Raw genomic sequence first — 15,652 nt, 5'->3', positions numbered from 1 at the left:
TGTCTGCCCGCTCGCCCCCTTTTCCTTCCTTCTCTACATGCACATTCCTTATTGCTGTACTATTTATTCTGAACATAAAGTCTCCTGTTCTTCACCTATGTAACTTTTGCTCTGCTGATTTGTCGCCCTTCACTTCACCCTGTGCTGCCCGCAGTTCTGTTTGTTTCCGGTGCTAGTGCCACTTCTAAGTCCCTTTTATTGATATCAGCATGCGCTGGGACATCTGGAGGGGATACATATGGGGATGGTGGGGCTTTTGTAGTGGTGGACACATAATCCGGGTTAGTATAACCTACTGCGGGGCAAGCTGTCAATGGGTATATTCCCCTGCGCTCCGCTGGTGCCCCGCCCTCTCCTCCTGGACAATCGCCCCTGCTATCATTTTGCACCCCTCGTTCCCCAGGATCTTCTGTAACTTTGAACATCTTCCAGATTTCTAATACTTCTCTCCTTTTCTGCAACAGTTTCCCCTTATATTTAGTTGTCAAATATCTGGACATGTGTTCCAGAATACCCTTATTATGGGAGCCCTGCTCTGGCCAGGAGTGGGGCATCTCCCCTCCTCTTGTCTCCACCACTCATTGCTTGTAATACTTCTCGATCTTGTTATGATACAGTGGCAGGGCCTTATACATATACTCTATAGGTGTCTCTCCTCCCATTAATACCAGCCTGCACTCTCCTCGGAGCTGCTCCCCGCTCCAAAGGGGCGAAAGGAATTCTGCTAAGACAGCTCCTGTAGACAACACAACAATACGCGTTTTTTGGCATTGGTCGCTGTAGGTGGGTGCGGCCCCTTCGGCGAAGCGGCCTGGAAGCCTCTGCAGGTATGGGGCGCTGGGATCCCGTCGGGGGTCACCAAATGAAGGCACGCCCCTAAACCTAAACGCTCACACCAGAAAACATACAACCCACTAGGGAAAAAGGCCCAAGTCACTCTTGCAAGAATAACAAGTATTTATTTCCACAAAAAATAGATGCATCAGCAAAGAACTCTGCTGCCATGGAACGTTCTGCCAAAACATGTACAGGCAAAATATTTTAAGGAGACACAGCGTCATAGGTGATGTCATTGTATACAGTGAAAACCCGCGTGGCTGGTTGGTGCAACCGTATACATGGTCGGTCTGCTGCATAGAGGATGCCACGTCATTGGTCCCAGCCCAGTCCGTCCGTCTCCCATCACGTGGGTTCTGCTGTGCTCATCGTCTCCAAGGAACCAAGCCGAAGAAGCAATTAGCTACATTTGTGAACAACACTACTCTATCATTATGCAGTACACCTGGCAGGCTCGGGATTGGCACGGGGGGGGTCTCGGGGTCAAACTGGCCCACACATACTTCACTCATTCCCGCTCACGTCATCGGCTCCCAAGGCTTCCACCCTCGCTTTTGAACTATAATTTATCCATACTTGAACCTCGCACTACAAACCATGTGATCATAGAATAAAGGTTGGATAACCATACTCTCAGATCTTTATGGTTGATACCTTAATGGACGATGGTCTCGTGGCATCTCGTATCATGGAATTCAGAGGTCTTGGCACTAGGGCAGTTCTATGGGCTATAACTTGTGGTTAGCTGGTGGGGGTTCGAGGCCTGCTTCGGCCTGTTTGTGATAACACGTACACCAGGGTGCCCAGTTCTGTCTAGAGGCCTTGCAAGGGATATTCTTTTCCTAACAAACATATTGGTAACAAACTTAAAACAAAGAAGGGTTTCTGTGGATGTCGGCAGCGTGGGCCTCTACCAGCAGCGCTTGGGCCTATCCATATTTCCCCCTCGTGCTTATGGCCTGCGCCTAATACACTATATACTGCATGGCTGTGCAGGCCCTGTGCTTAAGCTATGAATACTAATATCTACAAAATGTTGTTTTTTTACATACATGTACTATCTCTAAACGTCTAAATCGCATACAATATTATGATTGTGCAGGGACTTTTGGGATGCTCCCCATGTCTATTACAGTGCTTTCAATGGGGCTTGTCTCACCTTAAATCCCCTATGGGCGTGGGATGGGCTTGCTCCCTTCCCAACATGGCAGTTGTCAGACCACACAATCCACTGATTACAGGTAGCGCAACCAGGAACCTTTAGTTCTCCTTTTAGTGGGTTGATGTTCAGCAAACAAATGGTTTCTCAGAGGCAACTTCAAAACTAAACAGTTTCTTAGACTTCAACTCTGCAGTTAGAGTCCTTCATTCAATTTAGTTTCCTACTTTCTTTCAGTCCATGATTAAACATTAGCAGGTTCACTATTTGCATTCAGTTCATTATTCAGTATTAGCAAGTTTGCTGTTTTCGTTCAGTTTGGTATTCAATATTAACAGAGAGAAAGGGGAGTTAACCTGGATACCTTGCATCTGTTAATTTCAAAGAAGATTTGCCATGCAGTTGTTTTACGTTTTTGTGCTCAGTTGCAAGAGGGTTTTTTTTTATTTGGTCTTGTTAGGTTGAAAACACCTCTTAGGGGTACAGTTGGGGCTTTTGTGTCCCCATGTGGTCAGCTGACACGTGTTTCGACCCGTAGGTCCTTTTCAAGGCTGATACATGTTCAAAATCACATACAGTGACAAGTTCAGTTTCATGTGACATTTCGGGTGACATGGCACACATTAATTAGTGCAAGGTGCATGGTGTGGGGTGGAAAGAAGTGTGGAGTGATAACATAACCATAAGTTTAACATGTTTTTGTTAGGTTCAATCATGATGGATATGATGGAAATTGCGGAGAGAAGAAGAGAGAGAGGGAAGAAGGCAAGTTCAGCATGAGAACTAAATGAGGTTTTTGGTATATGGTATTGTTGGCTTTGAGGTCCTCTTACCTATGTGGTGCGGTCCGGCGCCACCTTTGGGGTCCTGGTCGGACAAAAAGCGTGTATTCCTGTGATTACAGTTGCCTCCTGTTGGGTCCTGTAATGACGAGAATAAAGGTCTTAGGTTCTGTTTTGGAGGAGGCAGGTGTTACTGCTGCCAATGTATACCGGTCTACTCATGTGATACAGTGGCCTGACGGTGGTGGCAGAGTGCCCGGGTGAAATAGGAGCGGCTGCCTTGCTGTCCGTTGCTGGTCCTGCTAATTAGCCCAGTGCAAGGTGTGCAGGTGATAATTTAATTGGCCCTATGGTTTTTGTTGGTGTGCAGGTTTGTATTGTGATCCATACAAAACCTAGAGTGTGCTCTGTGCGATTGGTTTCACAAGGTATACTGGTGCTTGACTTGATGGCCATATGATTGTCATTGCTGCACAGGTTGGAAATCGACTACATTTGTAGTACATTCTCAAGCTGGAGCTTGCTCTTTGTGGTTGACAGTGCGAGGTAGGTATTCAGAGGCAGCTGTCTGTGTTGCAGAGCGTTGGTGAGTGGTTGCATATGGGGGGGGTGATGGTACTCGTGAAGTTAGCCGTGAGTGGGCGTTTTGGTTAGGATTGTGGCTGGGGATTCCCAGTAGTGATCAGTGATTGTCACGTGGTGGTTATACTGTGTTTCGGGTCCAGTTGGGGTGGTGCGCAGCGTTGGATGAGGCTGGCATCCCCAATGATCTGCGTGGTCATGTGCTCCTGTTTAGAGTGGGCAGAGTACCGCGTAGGGGCGCCAACAAGGGTTGGTGCGTGGCGAAGTTGGAGCATAAGGAAGTGAGTGTTGGCTGGAGCTGGTGTGTGATAGGTCCACTCGGACCTGTCGTTCTGGCTAAGGTAACGCTTAACTGGAGCCTCTGGCTCTTCCGCGAAATGGCGTCCTATCTGCGACTATTTCCTCGGATTCAATATGCTAACACGGTGCGCATGCGTGTTAGGCGACTTGCGAGTCGCTCCTCTAACGCCCATGCGCACTTAGCATTTGTCGCTTGGAGAACTCTGTTGCAAACGCATGCACACGGTGGTGCTGCTAATGCGTTGCTGGGAATTATGGTCTAATGTGACCCTGTAAGGGGATCCCAGTATAGTGGGATCGGGTGGGAGGCGGTGTGGGCTGGAGGAGCCCATCACACACAATGGGAGCAGGTGGGGTGGCTTGTGCCTGATATTGTGAGGACCAGGTACTTACCCTGTGGTCTCTGTCCCGTTCAAAGGGTTCCATGTGTTAATATCTCCGCAAAAATATCGCAATACAAAAATATCGCCCTATTTTTGCGGCGATATTGACCCGTGGACCCTGCGGGGGACACCCCTGCAATCCCCGCATTATTTTAAAATGTGCCTGGGACACCCCCACAACCCACGCTCCCACAAATTATCCCACCCAAAAATATCACCTATGGCGAGAAAAACAGCCATATGTACGGTGATATTTTTGGTGGGGATATTTTGTAGGGATACCGTTCAAAGATTGTCTCATCTGTTTTAATTATACATGGGGGGCTTATGGCCTGTAAATTGTCCATGGATTGGCTAAGTGTTTGGTCCATTATGTTAGTGAGGGTGTCTAGTTCATTGTGGCCAGAATTGTTAATATCTGGTCAATGCATGATGGTCCCGGTAGTTGTCCTGCTGGTGTGGGAGAGATGAGGAGTGCTGGTCAAAGGGATGGCGTGTCAGAAAATCAGCATCACAGAAATACATTATAATCATGTTCACTATTTAAACCATTTTTCACACATCTCTAACGACAGTTGATTCTTGCTTCTTCCTGTCGCAGTCTGAGCATTCTATTGCCTCCTCTTCACTTTCGTAGTCCAATAAATCGTATCTGACTCTTGTCCTCCATTTGATGGTTTTTCTGCCAATGGTTGGCCGGGGGCAGTTTGGGATCCTGTGAGTGGATACTGTTCAAATGTTCCCTTATTCTAATCCGGACCTCCCGAATAGTGCTCCCTATGTATATTTTATCACATACACATATCAGGGCATAGATTACGTACTTGGTTCTGCAGTTCAGGTGTTCTGTGATTTTGAACGATGGACAGCCTTTGAATGTAGCACATTGTGTTTGGGTTGCATACTTGCACATCGAGAATTGGTAAATCCAATTGGTATTTGGGTACTGAGCCAGTCTTTTGCCGTAATGTTTTTCTGGGATAGAAATTATGGACTCAGTATGTTACGCAATGTTGGGGCTCTACTGAAAGACAGACGTGGATATGGTTTCAGGCAAGGTCTAATGTGCTTGTCCATTAGTTGCAGATTCCAGTGTTTGGCTAGTATTCTTTGTATTTTGTAGCTGTGCATGTTGTATCTGGTCACAAATCTAATCGATGTGTCAGTGGTTGCTGTTTTCTTTTTTGGCATGAGTAGTGCCTCCCTTGGTATGGCAGATGTTTTCAGTTTGGCTTCTGTAAGGTTTTTGTTGGAATAACTCTGTTCCTGAATCTTTGATCTAGGAGATCACATTCTTTGTCACAATGTTCTTGGGTATTGCAGTTTCTTTTGGCTCTTATATATTCGCCTTGTGGGATGTTATGGATCACACTTTTTCTGTGGCAGCTTTTTGCATGAAGTACCAAGTTAACGCCAGTAGGTTTCCGGAAAGTTTTCGTAATGATTTTGTTTTCCTGAATTATGATTGTTAAGTCCCGGAAATCAATTTGGTCTGTGCTCACATGACTAGTTAGTTCTATTCCATAAGTGTTGTGGTTAAGGTAGTCCACATATTGGGCCTCATTACGACCCTGGCGGAAGACCATGTTGCTATTAGCACCATGGTCCATGCCGGTAAGTTACCGACTCTGCCATGGAGAAAGGGGGAATTACCACCCCATTACAAGGTTGGCGGGGCGGTAATTCCCCCTTCCTCCATGGCCCTTACCCATTCCCATTTTTGCCCCATAGGGCTCAATGGGAATGGGGAAGGCGCTAAGTACGGTGCCGTAATTAGCACCAAGGTCCCTTTGCGGGTCCCTACTTTAACGGCTGGTCTACACCAGCCGTTAAGGTCGGGTCCCGCAAAGGGACCTCGTAATTAGGCGCTAATAGGTTAACGGCGCCGCAGCCTTTTACGGCGCCGTTAACCCATTAGCGCCTGGGTCGTAATGAGGCCCATTGTCTTAGTTCATCTGATGTCCCTCTCTTTATAAGGATAACGTTGTCTATGTAGCATGACCATTGGACAATTAGGTCTGTGAATCTTGGCTCCCGCATGGCATGCTTTTGTTCGTATAAGTGCATAGAGCAATTGGCCAATGCTGGAGCGTAGCTTGCTTCTATTGCGATTCCCCTCGTTTGTTTATAGTATTCACCATTGAAGATGAATATGTTGTTGGTTAGTGAGAATTTAAGAAATTCCTTTGTCATTTCTGCTTGTTCGTAATGCAAAACTGATTTGTTGGTGAGTAGATACCCCAGGCTTGTGATAGCCAGTTCATGGTCGATGGATGTATATAAGGCCTTTAGGTCTAGTGTGGCCAGCAAAAAGACGGGTTTCCAGAGCCCCAGACACCGTGGCCTCCACAAACGATCCTCTCCCAAATCTGTCGGCTTCGGAGCAGAGACGAGAGACACAGACCACGGCCATGGCAGTGTGAGTAATCGGAGGTGCATGCCTCTTCTCTCCCCCTCCAAGGGTGCGGGACAGGGGACTCTGTTATCCCGAATGAGGCGCATCTGTAGGAGCGAACATAGCACACTTACCTGGAAGAAAGGGGGTATAGTGTGACACGACCACAGACTCTGGAGGTACCAAAGTTACGCAGAAAACACGCCCAATAGAGGCATTCACCCCCATTTACTGGAATCACACTGGGATCATCTGAACCTGAAATCTCCTTCCTAAGAATAAGGGGTTAGAGCATGAAGCCACGCAGATGAGCCAGGAATAAAGGAAACAATCAAGAGGAGACAAGTAACGACTATATGAGCGCGAAACAAACGCTAGCCACCTTCGCTTATGCCCCAACACCTCCCTGCACCAGCAAATCAAACATGGCAACTACAGAAACGCCAAATATCGAATCAGCTGCCACAAAAGGAGACATTGCTGCCCTCCTAAGTGAAATTAAGAACATGGGGGCCAGTATAGGTGGACAAATAGACACAATTACACAACGCCTAGACAATATTGAGGAAAGACTTGATGGAGTAGAGAACAACCAAGCCTCGATACTCTCGAGACAAAGTTGGAACAAAGAATAACCGACTTGGAGCAGCGGGAGGAGGACTTCAAGCTCAAAATGGATGATTTGGAAAACCGAGAAGGCGGAATAACCTGCGCTTCTTCGGGATCCCGGAACAGGGTGGGGAAACAGAGGCTGGCCTCAAGAAAATGCTCCATGACATCATTAAGCTCCTAGTTGCTGATGATGCGATTTATGAGCCCAAAACTGAACGTATCCATAGAGCCGGGGGCCCCCCGGAAGCCCCAGATCAGTCCTTGCCCGATTCCACAGGTATCAGGACAAGACCAGGGTGCTAGAAAAGGCAAGGAGTGGAGGGGCAATTACCCTTGGAGGGGCGCAGTTAACAATATACCAGGATTTGTCCTCCTTAACTCTGTCTCTCAGGTGGATGTGTGGGCCCCTTACGAAATGGCTGAAAGAACGAGACATTCGCTACAGATGGGGATACCCTTTCTCCCTCTCCTTTGAACACAGCGGAACAAAGATGAGACTGAGATCAGAGAAGGAGATAAAAGCGTGTACACTGGAGCTAACTGAATCACATGGAGAAAGAGGCGATCGAGATGAACCGAGACAACCACTCCCGCTGGCCTTTGCGCTTGTTCGGATCTGTAACTTTTTGAGCCACACCTGTGCCACACGTTGTACTCTTCACCTGCTCTTCCCTCTATGCCTTTCGCTACTTCCCCCCCCCACGAGCCTCTGTGTACACTGCTCTCTCCGCTACTCGAAGTCCAACGGCAACCTCTTTCTCACAGCTGATACCTCAGTGCATTGAGCCAAACTACATGTAAGATCTGCTGACTGTAGCCTCTGTCTGAGCCCAAATGTTCTTGCAGCTCTGTTGTCTGTAGTCTACTCTGCATTATTTGCAGCCCAATGAGCATTACTTGAACCTAGATGCCCTAGCTCTGAGCCCTAATGATTTTTTCAGTTTGCTGATTGTAGCCTAATGTGCATTTCTAGACTCTAGATGCCCTAAATTGAGCCCAAATGATGTTTGTAGACTGATGTTTGCAGCCTAATGTGCATTATTTGAACCTAGATGCCCTAACATTGAGCCCAAATGATTTTTAGAGTCTGCTGCTTGTAGCCTAATGTGCATTATTTGAACCTAGATACCCTAACATTGAGCCCAAATGACTTTCTGTAGACTGATGTTTGTAGCCTAATGTGCATTATCTGAATCTAGATACCCTAACATTGAGCCCAAATGATTTTTAGAGTCTGCTGCTTGTAGCCTAATGTGCATTATTTGAACCTAGTTGCCCTAGCACTGAGCCCAAATGATTTCTAGAGTCTGCTGCTTGTAGCCTAATGTGCATTATCTGAATCTAGATACCCTAACATTGAGCCCAAATGATTTTTAGAGTCTGCTGCTTGTAGCCTAATGTGCATTATTTGAATCTAGATGCCCTAACATTGAGCCCAAATGATTTTTTGTAGACTGATGTTTGTAGCCTAATGTGCATTATTTGAACCTGGATGCCCTAGCACTGAGCCCAAATGATTTCTAGAGTCTGCTGCTTGTAGCCTAATGTGCATTATCTGAATCTATATACCCTAACATTGAACCCAAATGATTTTTAGAGTCTGCTGCTTGTAGCCTAATGTGCATTATTTGAATCTAGATGCCCTAGTACTAAGCCCAAATGATTTTGTACTACTGATGATTGCAGCCTCATTGCATTAGTGTAAACACAGTTACTACCACCTTCTGGCACCACACCTCAAGTTACTTGAGAAGCAACTAATCACGACATGCAGTCGATGCAGTCAATGTCCTATACTAGCCTCTACCTCACCCATATAGTCTTCTTAGGATCTTTATCCTTCACTGCAAGCAGCTACCCTGCTACCAGCCTTAAGACACACCACTACCGCCAACTTACTCGTCCTTCCACCATGCTCCACTGCTCGGACCCTCCATCGAACCCCTACCTTAACGACCCAGCCTTGTGGCTTAAGCACTTTTCAACCAAACCTACACCTAACCTCCCATGCACACTACAACATAGGAATATCAGACTTAGATCTAGACTGCCCAGACCACCTTGTGTTCTGCACAATCACTCCGCTCCCTCACAGCCCAACATACCTGCAGCACCCAGCCCCCCCCCGTCCACGCCACCCACTTCAGCGCTAAAGGGAGCCCTTATTAATGCAAGATCCCTTACGGCCCATGCCCTTGACATCGCAGACCTTATCACTGTCCATAACCTTGACTTCCTAGCCATTACCGAAACCTGGCTACATGGTGCCTCTGGCCCACACTCGCCTTATCCCTACCCAAGGGTTATACTATTATCAGAAATGACCGTCATTCCAACGCGTCTAAAGGAGGAGGAGTCGCTTTCATACACAGCGACAAGATCACTATGAGAGTTGCCAACAACACACAATTCAGCTCTGCAGAATCACTTTCAGTGAAACTTTCTCTCTCTCCCACCAACACAGCAACACTCCATCTTGTGTACAGACCTCCAGGTCCACTGGGCTCGTTCATTGACGATGTTGCTTCCACCATGTCAGCTAATACCAAGCCGAACTCCCAGATACTGTTATTAGGCGACTTCAACCTCGGCCCTTCTGATCCCAAGGACCACATGGCCTCTGAAGTTGCCAATACCCTCTCCAATCTAGGCTTCCAGCAGCGCATTCGTGATCCTACACATAACAAGGGTAGAACGCTCGACTGGTTAGCTGACCTAAATTGCAATACTAATGTCATCTCCAACGCTGCTTGATCTTGGTCTGACCATCATATTATTACCTTCCTCCTGCCAGCCTCCAACTCCCAGCCCACACCTATTATAGCCCCTCCTATACCCACCAGAAATAAAAAGGATATAACCAGGGAGAAATTGCTTCCTCTTATCCTCCCTTGCCTGAACACTCTTGCTTCGCAGCATAAGGACAAGGACCCCACTGTTTTAGTAGACGCCTTCAACAGCCTGATGATCAAAGCCATTGAGAGCATAGCCCCACTAAAAACTTGCAAAGGCAACGCCAAACAACAGTCCCACCTAAACTCCTGGTTCACTCCGGAGCTTAACGTGCTGCGCAAAGAAAAGCGTAAGGCCGAAGCCCTCTGGAAAAGTCATCCCAGTCCAGCTAATAAAGCCTCCCTACTGATCACCTCTCTCAACTATAAGGAAGCCATCCTTCAAGCTAAAAAAGAGACCTATAATTCACGCATATCCCAAGCAAAATCCAACACAAGAGAATGATTTAAAATTCTCAAAGAATTAGAATCCCCCTCCCCTGCCCCTGACATGTGCACCAAAGACAGCACTTGGTGCAACAATATACAAAACACACTTCTCAACAAAATAACCACATTGCAATCCAAAATTAACGCCAAACAAAACTCCCTCCACACTCCCACATTCAGCAATACCCAGCCACCCAAAATAACCACCCCTGACTCCCCGGTGTCATTCAGCTTCACACCGCTCTCTGTTATGGAAGTTAAAAAAATTATCTGCAACTTAAAACCTTCCAACTGCCAAGGGGACTCATGTCCAGCCCAGATCATTAAGGAATCAGCTAATGACCTTGCACCTTTTATCACCACGTTTATCAATGCCTCCTTTCAATCGGGAGTGGTCCCCAACAACTTAAAGGATGCATGGGTCATCCCCCTCCTAAAAAAACCCACCTTAGATCCGGAGGTCCCACCCAACTACAGGCCCATCACGACGGTCCCATTTCTGTTAAAAATCTTAGATAGAGCAGCGTATCTTCAGATACAGAACTACCTGGAAATAAACAATCTACTAGGCACAAGACAATCCGGCTTCAGACCTAAGCACGGTACGGAGACAGCCCTCCTAGATCTCAAAACCCAAATTGAGGACTTTAAAGACAAACTAGCCCTGCTATTACTATTAGACTTATCTGCAGCCTTCGACTTGGTTAACCACCAAATCCTCTGTCACCACCTGAAAACGGCCGCCCACTTCTCCGACAAGGCCACCAACTGGATTCAATCCTTCCTGGATAACAGACAGATGAGGGTATTCTCCCCTACCGCCGCTGCCAACCCCGCACCAGTCCCTTGAGGAGTCCCCCAAGGATCGTGTGTATCCCCTACCCTTTACAATGTCTTCACTAAAGCCCTGTTTGATGTGCTTGACTATCTGGGTGTCACCTACACTAACTATGCCGATGACACCCAGATACTCATCCCCCATCACGGGCGATTACACGGTTGACTCTAAATCATTAAATGACATATACCTCGTTATCCAAACTTGGATGGCACAACATGAGCTCTGTCTCAATGACGACAAGACAGAGCTCCTCATCCTTGGCACATAGCAAATACTGAACAAGCTGAACCCACTGTTCAGCTCCTTTAATATCGACGGAAATTCCATAAAAGTCTCCAAAGATACCAAAACGCTCGGATACTACCTCGATTCCACGCTCTCCCTCCACAGACAAACGAATGCAGTTGCAGCCGCCGCTGCTTACACCTGCAAGTTGATCACAGCATGCCGCCCTTTTCTGGCCACTCATAACTACACAATCCTTGCTAGAACTCTGGTCATGTCCAAATTGGACTACTGCAATGCACTGTACCAAGGCACCAATCAAGGCAATTTAGACAAATTGCAGGTCTTACAAAACAACGCCATTAGAGCGGCCCTGAATATCCCTAGATCAGCCCACATCTCGGAAACCAGGAAGAACCTTCATTGGCTATCAGTCACCCAAAGGATCTCCCTAAAATCACTTGCCCTGACCTACAAATGCATGAATAACTTGGCCCACATCTACCTCTCCTCACGGTCCATGCAGTATACACCATCTCGATCTCTAAGATCAACCAGAACCTAAGGATCCCTAGATACAAGCTCCAAACAGCCGGTGGATCCAGCTTCCCAGTTCTGGCAGCCAAATTGTGGAACTCTGTCCCCCTTACTATCAGAAACCTTCCTTCTCTGAATCTCTTCAAACACAAAGCCAAACATTGGCTAGTCACATCTGAGGTCCAAGCTGCAATGTGATTACCTGATTACCTATGTGTATATGTACAAACTACCAATGCTTCTGATTACTATGTCAATTTAACTGTTACTTGATATGTCGGAATACTATGTAACCATTGTTGCTAAGATATGCGCCCGGTAGCCTCCGGGCCTGGTTTGCGCTATACAAATAAAATAAATACAAATACAAGATGGGTGGGAATGGCGCATTCAAGGACCCAAAAGAAAGCGGGTGAAGGGCTCGAGAAAGTTCCGAAGAGGCAACGCCTTCCCAGAAGGGGAAAATTGAACTTGGTCAGACTCAGTACTCTTATGTTCATTTTACTGTAAAATGTGAAGTTCGGTCGTCAGAAGAGTTTGGTGACTCTTGTTAAGCTGCGAGACACATGTGTGAATTGGGGGGGATGCAATGGGTGCTCATTCTTATTTTGGTTTTAACATAGGACCGTGAGGTAACGGTCCCCGCTGGTGGTTCGATGCAGAGCCAGTGTTTTCAACTGGGCTCGATTGGACGCCACCAATCGGGAGAGGGGATAGCGGGTGGGGGCAAGGGCATGGGGGCAAAGGATGGTTAAAGGAAAGGGGGCAGAGCAACATTCTTAGCGGTTCAAGAAGCAAGAAATGGTGTGAGGTACTTTGAGTGTGTGACATGTTGGCGGTCACGGTTGAGGACTTTTTTCACCCTGATACTGCACAATGGGGATACTTTCTGATCCAAGGGGAAGGGACTCTCTTAGGGTGGGAACGCTTAATGTTAAAGGGCTCGACTCAACAACTAAGAGATCTTTAGTATCCAGGGAATTTCCTAGAACAAAGATTGATGTTCTTCTTCTGCAGGAGACCAAATATATGAAAGGAGAAGAAAGACAGATTCTCGGGAACCCTATGGGAACAGAATTCTGGATCGCTGCGAAGAGGCGGGGTAGGGATTCTTATTAGGAAAGGAATAGAGTTTAAGGTCGCCAAGATATGGTCAGATGCAGAAGGCTGGGCTCTATTGGTAACGGGATCTATCGGGAAAGCGAATGTAACAATTGCCACGATTTATTCTCCCAACGTAGGCCAAGTTAGGTTTTTGACTAAAACAATTCCTAAAATAAAGCTTGAAGCCACAGGGCATATCTGTAACGCTCACCTGATTCCCGCAGAGGCGTCGGTCTTGACTGGGTGAATGCCGTATCATCAAAGGTGATGTGTAACACACGGTTGGCTCTTTGGGCTGGACCTCTGTGCACTGTATGTCTGACTCGAAGAGTAAGATGTCTGCAGATAGAAAATATGGGATTAATGAACTGGGGTTATTGGGTGCCTCTCTCCTCTTCCCTTTCTCTTCTCCTGTAGAACCCCAAAGGTTAACGCCCTCACCTTAGGTAAGTGAACGCCGAGCTCTCCATCTGCCTCGGGGCAGGGTGCCGTAACCAGTTTCTTCACTGGATAAGGGTGCAGGCCTCTTGACCTCAGAGGACTGCTGTCCGTCGTTAACTGCACGAACGGTAAGTTCTGGGCACTTCAAATGTCTTAAAAGTCTTTTGTAATAATATCTCTTGTTTTGCAGGGTTCCGGCGATGGCGGATGGCGGGCTGATGAGAGTTGAGGATCGAACCCGCGTGAGGAATAGAAGCGCCTGGAAGCACGTAAGTAAGCGCTTGTAGCCTGCTTCACGATGCGCACTAACTGTCCCTTTTATCTTGCAGGTACAAGTTCGGAGCTTTAGAGAAGCTGAAGGGTGCTGGAATACCCACTGGATTCGGCGTGGGAAGGAGTAATGGCACGTGAGTAATAAAGTTGCCCAATGTCTTTAAACGCACCTTCTTTTGTCTTTCAGATGCGGGATGCAGCGCCGAAGGCCTCCGGAGCGTGCGAAGAGCTGGTAAGCTTTTGTCTTTCAGATGCCGGAATGCAGTGCGAAGACCTCCGGAGCATGCGAAGAGTAGGTAAGCCTTTGTCTTTCAGATGCCGGAATGCAGCGCGAGGCGTTGGTGACAGCCGATGGACCAGGTAAGAGATGCGCTGCCACTGAAGACCGTAGTGCTAACCTGTTCTTTCTTTGTCTTTACAGGTGCTGCTGAAGACTGGATTCCAGGATGGTAAGCCTTTGTTCCCTTAGGCCCAGGATCAGAAGCAGAAGACACGATGAGCGTTCTGCTGCAGAGAATGCAGAATAACGCAAAGCAAGATTCATCCATCGGGTGTGGTTTAAATAGCCTCCTGTAGTGCTTAGGTGTCTCCTTCCACAGCCACGCCTAGGTAAGAAAAGAGTTCCTGCTTTCCAGAAGAGTTCCAGTGTTCTGAACCTAGGGAGTGGCTCCTGCCCCACCCAACAGGAAAAGTAGTCCCAAACAGAAGAGGATCAGGGGTTCAACTGGCAGGTAAGTAAGCAGCATGGTCTGCTGCAGGTAAGTCCACCCAAGCATTATGAGCCCGGCGCTTCCAGCGCTGGGACTGGGCATCTTTATGAGCCTGGTGCCACTGGCGCCAGGACATGGTCCAAAAGGTCCCAATTGGGACTGGCTGGCACTCGGAACCGGGGTTATGGGTCTGCTTCCAAGGGAGTAGGGCAAGTCCTGATCTTTTGGAAGCAGAGATCATGACAGCACCCCCCCTCAAGGCCCCTCCCAAACCGGGCTTCTCCGGGGGTTTGGGCTTGTTAGGAAATGTTCGATGAAATCTTTTGATTAGACGAGGCGCGTGGACATATTCTGCAGGTTCCCAGGATCTTTCTTGGGGACCGTAGCCTTTCCAGTCAATCAGGTAAAATAGTTTAGGTTTGGAGATCTTGGAATCCAGGATGCTTTTGACTTCAAACTCGAGTTCTCCATCAACTAGAATAGGTTTTGGAGTTGTAGTTAGTCGGGTTTGAGGTTGCACGGGTTTTAATAGAGAGACGTGGAAGACCAGATGTATCTTCATGTGAGGGGGCAAGTCCAACTTGACCGCTACTGGATTTACTATGGTAGTGATGGAATAGGGACCAAGGTATCTTGGGTTGAATGTGCGTGGTCCTTTTAGAGGTAGATATTTGGTGGATAACCAGACTTGATCTCCTACTTGATATTGGGGGGCTTCCTTCCGATGTTGGTCTGCTCCTTTCTTGTATTGTTCTTTAGCCCTTTGAAGGTGAGAAACGGCTTCCTTAAAGGCTTGGGTGATTGTAGAATGCAGGTGGTCTACTGCTGGTGTTCCAAGATCTTGGAGTGGATCCAACTCCGAGGTTCGAGGGTGACTACCGTATAAAAGAAAAAACGGGGTCTTCCCAGTTCCCGAGTGGACAGAGTTCTTGTAGGCATATTCGGCTATCCAAAGGATATCTTTCCAAGTTTTTTCAGTTTGTTGTAGCATGCAGCGCAAATACTGTTCCAGAGTTTGATTGGTCCTCTCAGTTTGTCCGTCGGTTTGAGGGTGGTGGCTGGTCGAAAGTCTCACATCAATTTGAGCCGACCGACAGCAACTTCGCCAAAATTGAGAAATAAATTGACTACCTCGATCCGAAATTAGAACTGAAGGAAAACCGTGCAGTCGGACGATGTTTTCGAGAAATTCTCGGGCCAGAGTTGCTGCTGTTGGTAAGCCTTTGAGTGGCATGAAATGCGCCATCTTG

The sequence above is a fragment of the Ambystoma mexicanum genome, chromosome 2p, assembly GCF_040938575.1.
Source record: "Ambystoma mexicanum isolate Mex_15411 chromosome 2p, UKY_AmexF1_1, whole genome shotgun sequence".
In the NCBI taxonomy this organism is placed as follows: domain Eukaryota; kingdom Metazoa; phylum Chordata; class Amphibia; order Caudata; family Ambystomatidae; genus Ambystoma; species Ambystoma mexicanum.
Note: the sequence above shows the minus strand (reverse complement) of the source record.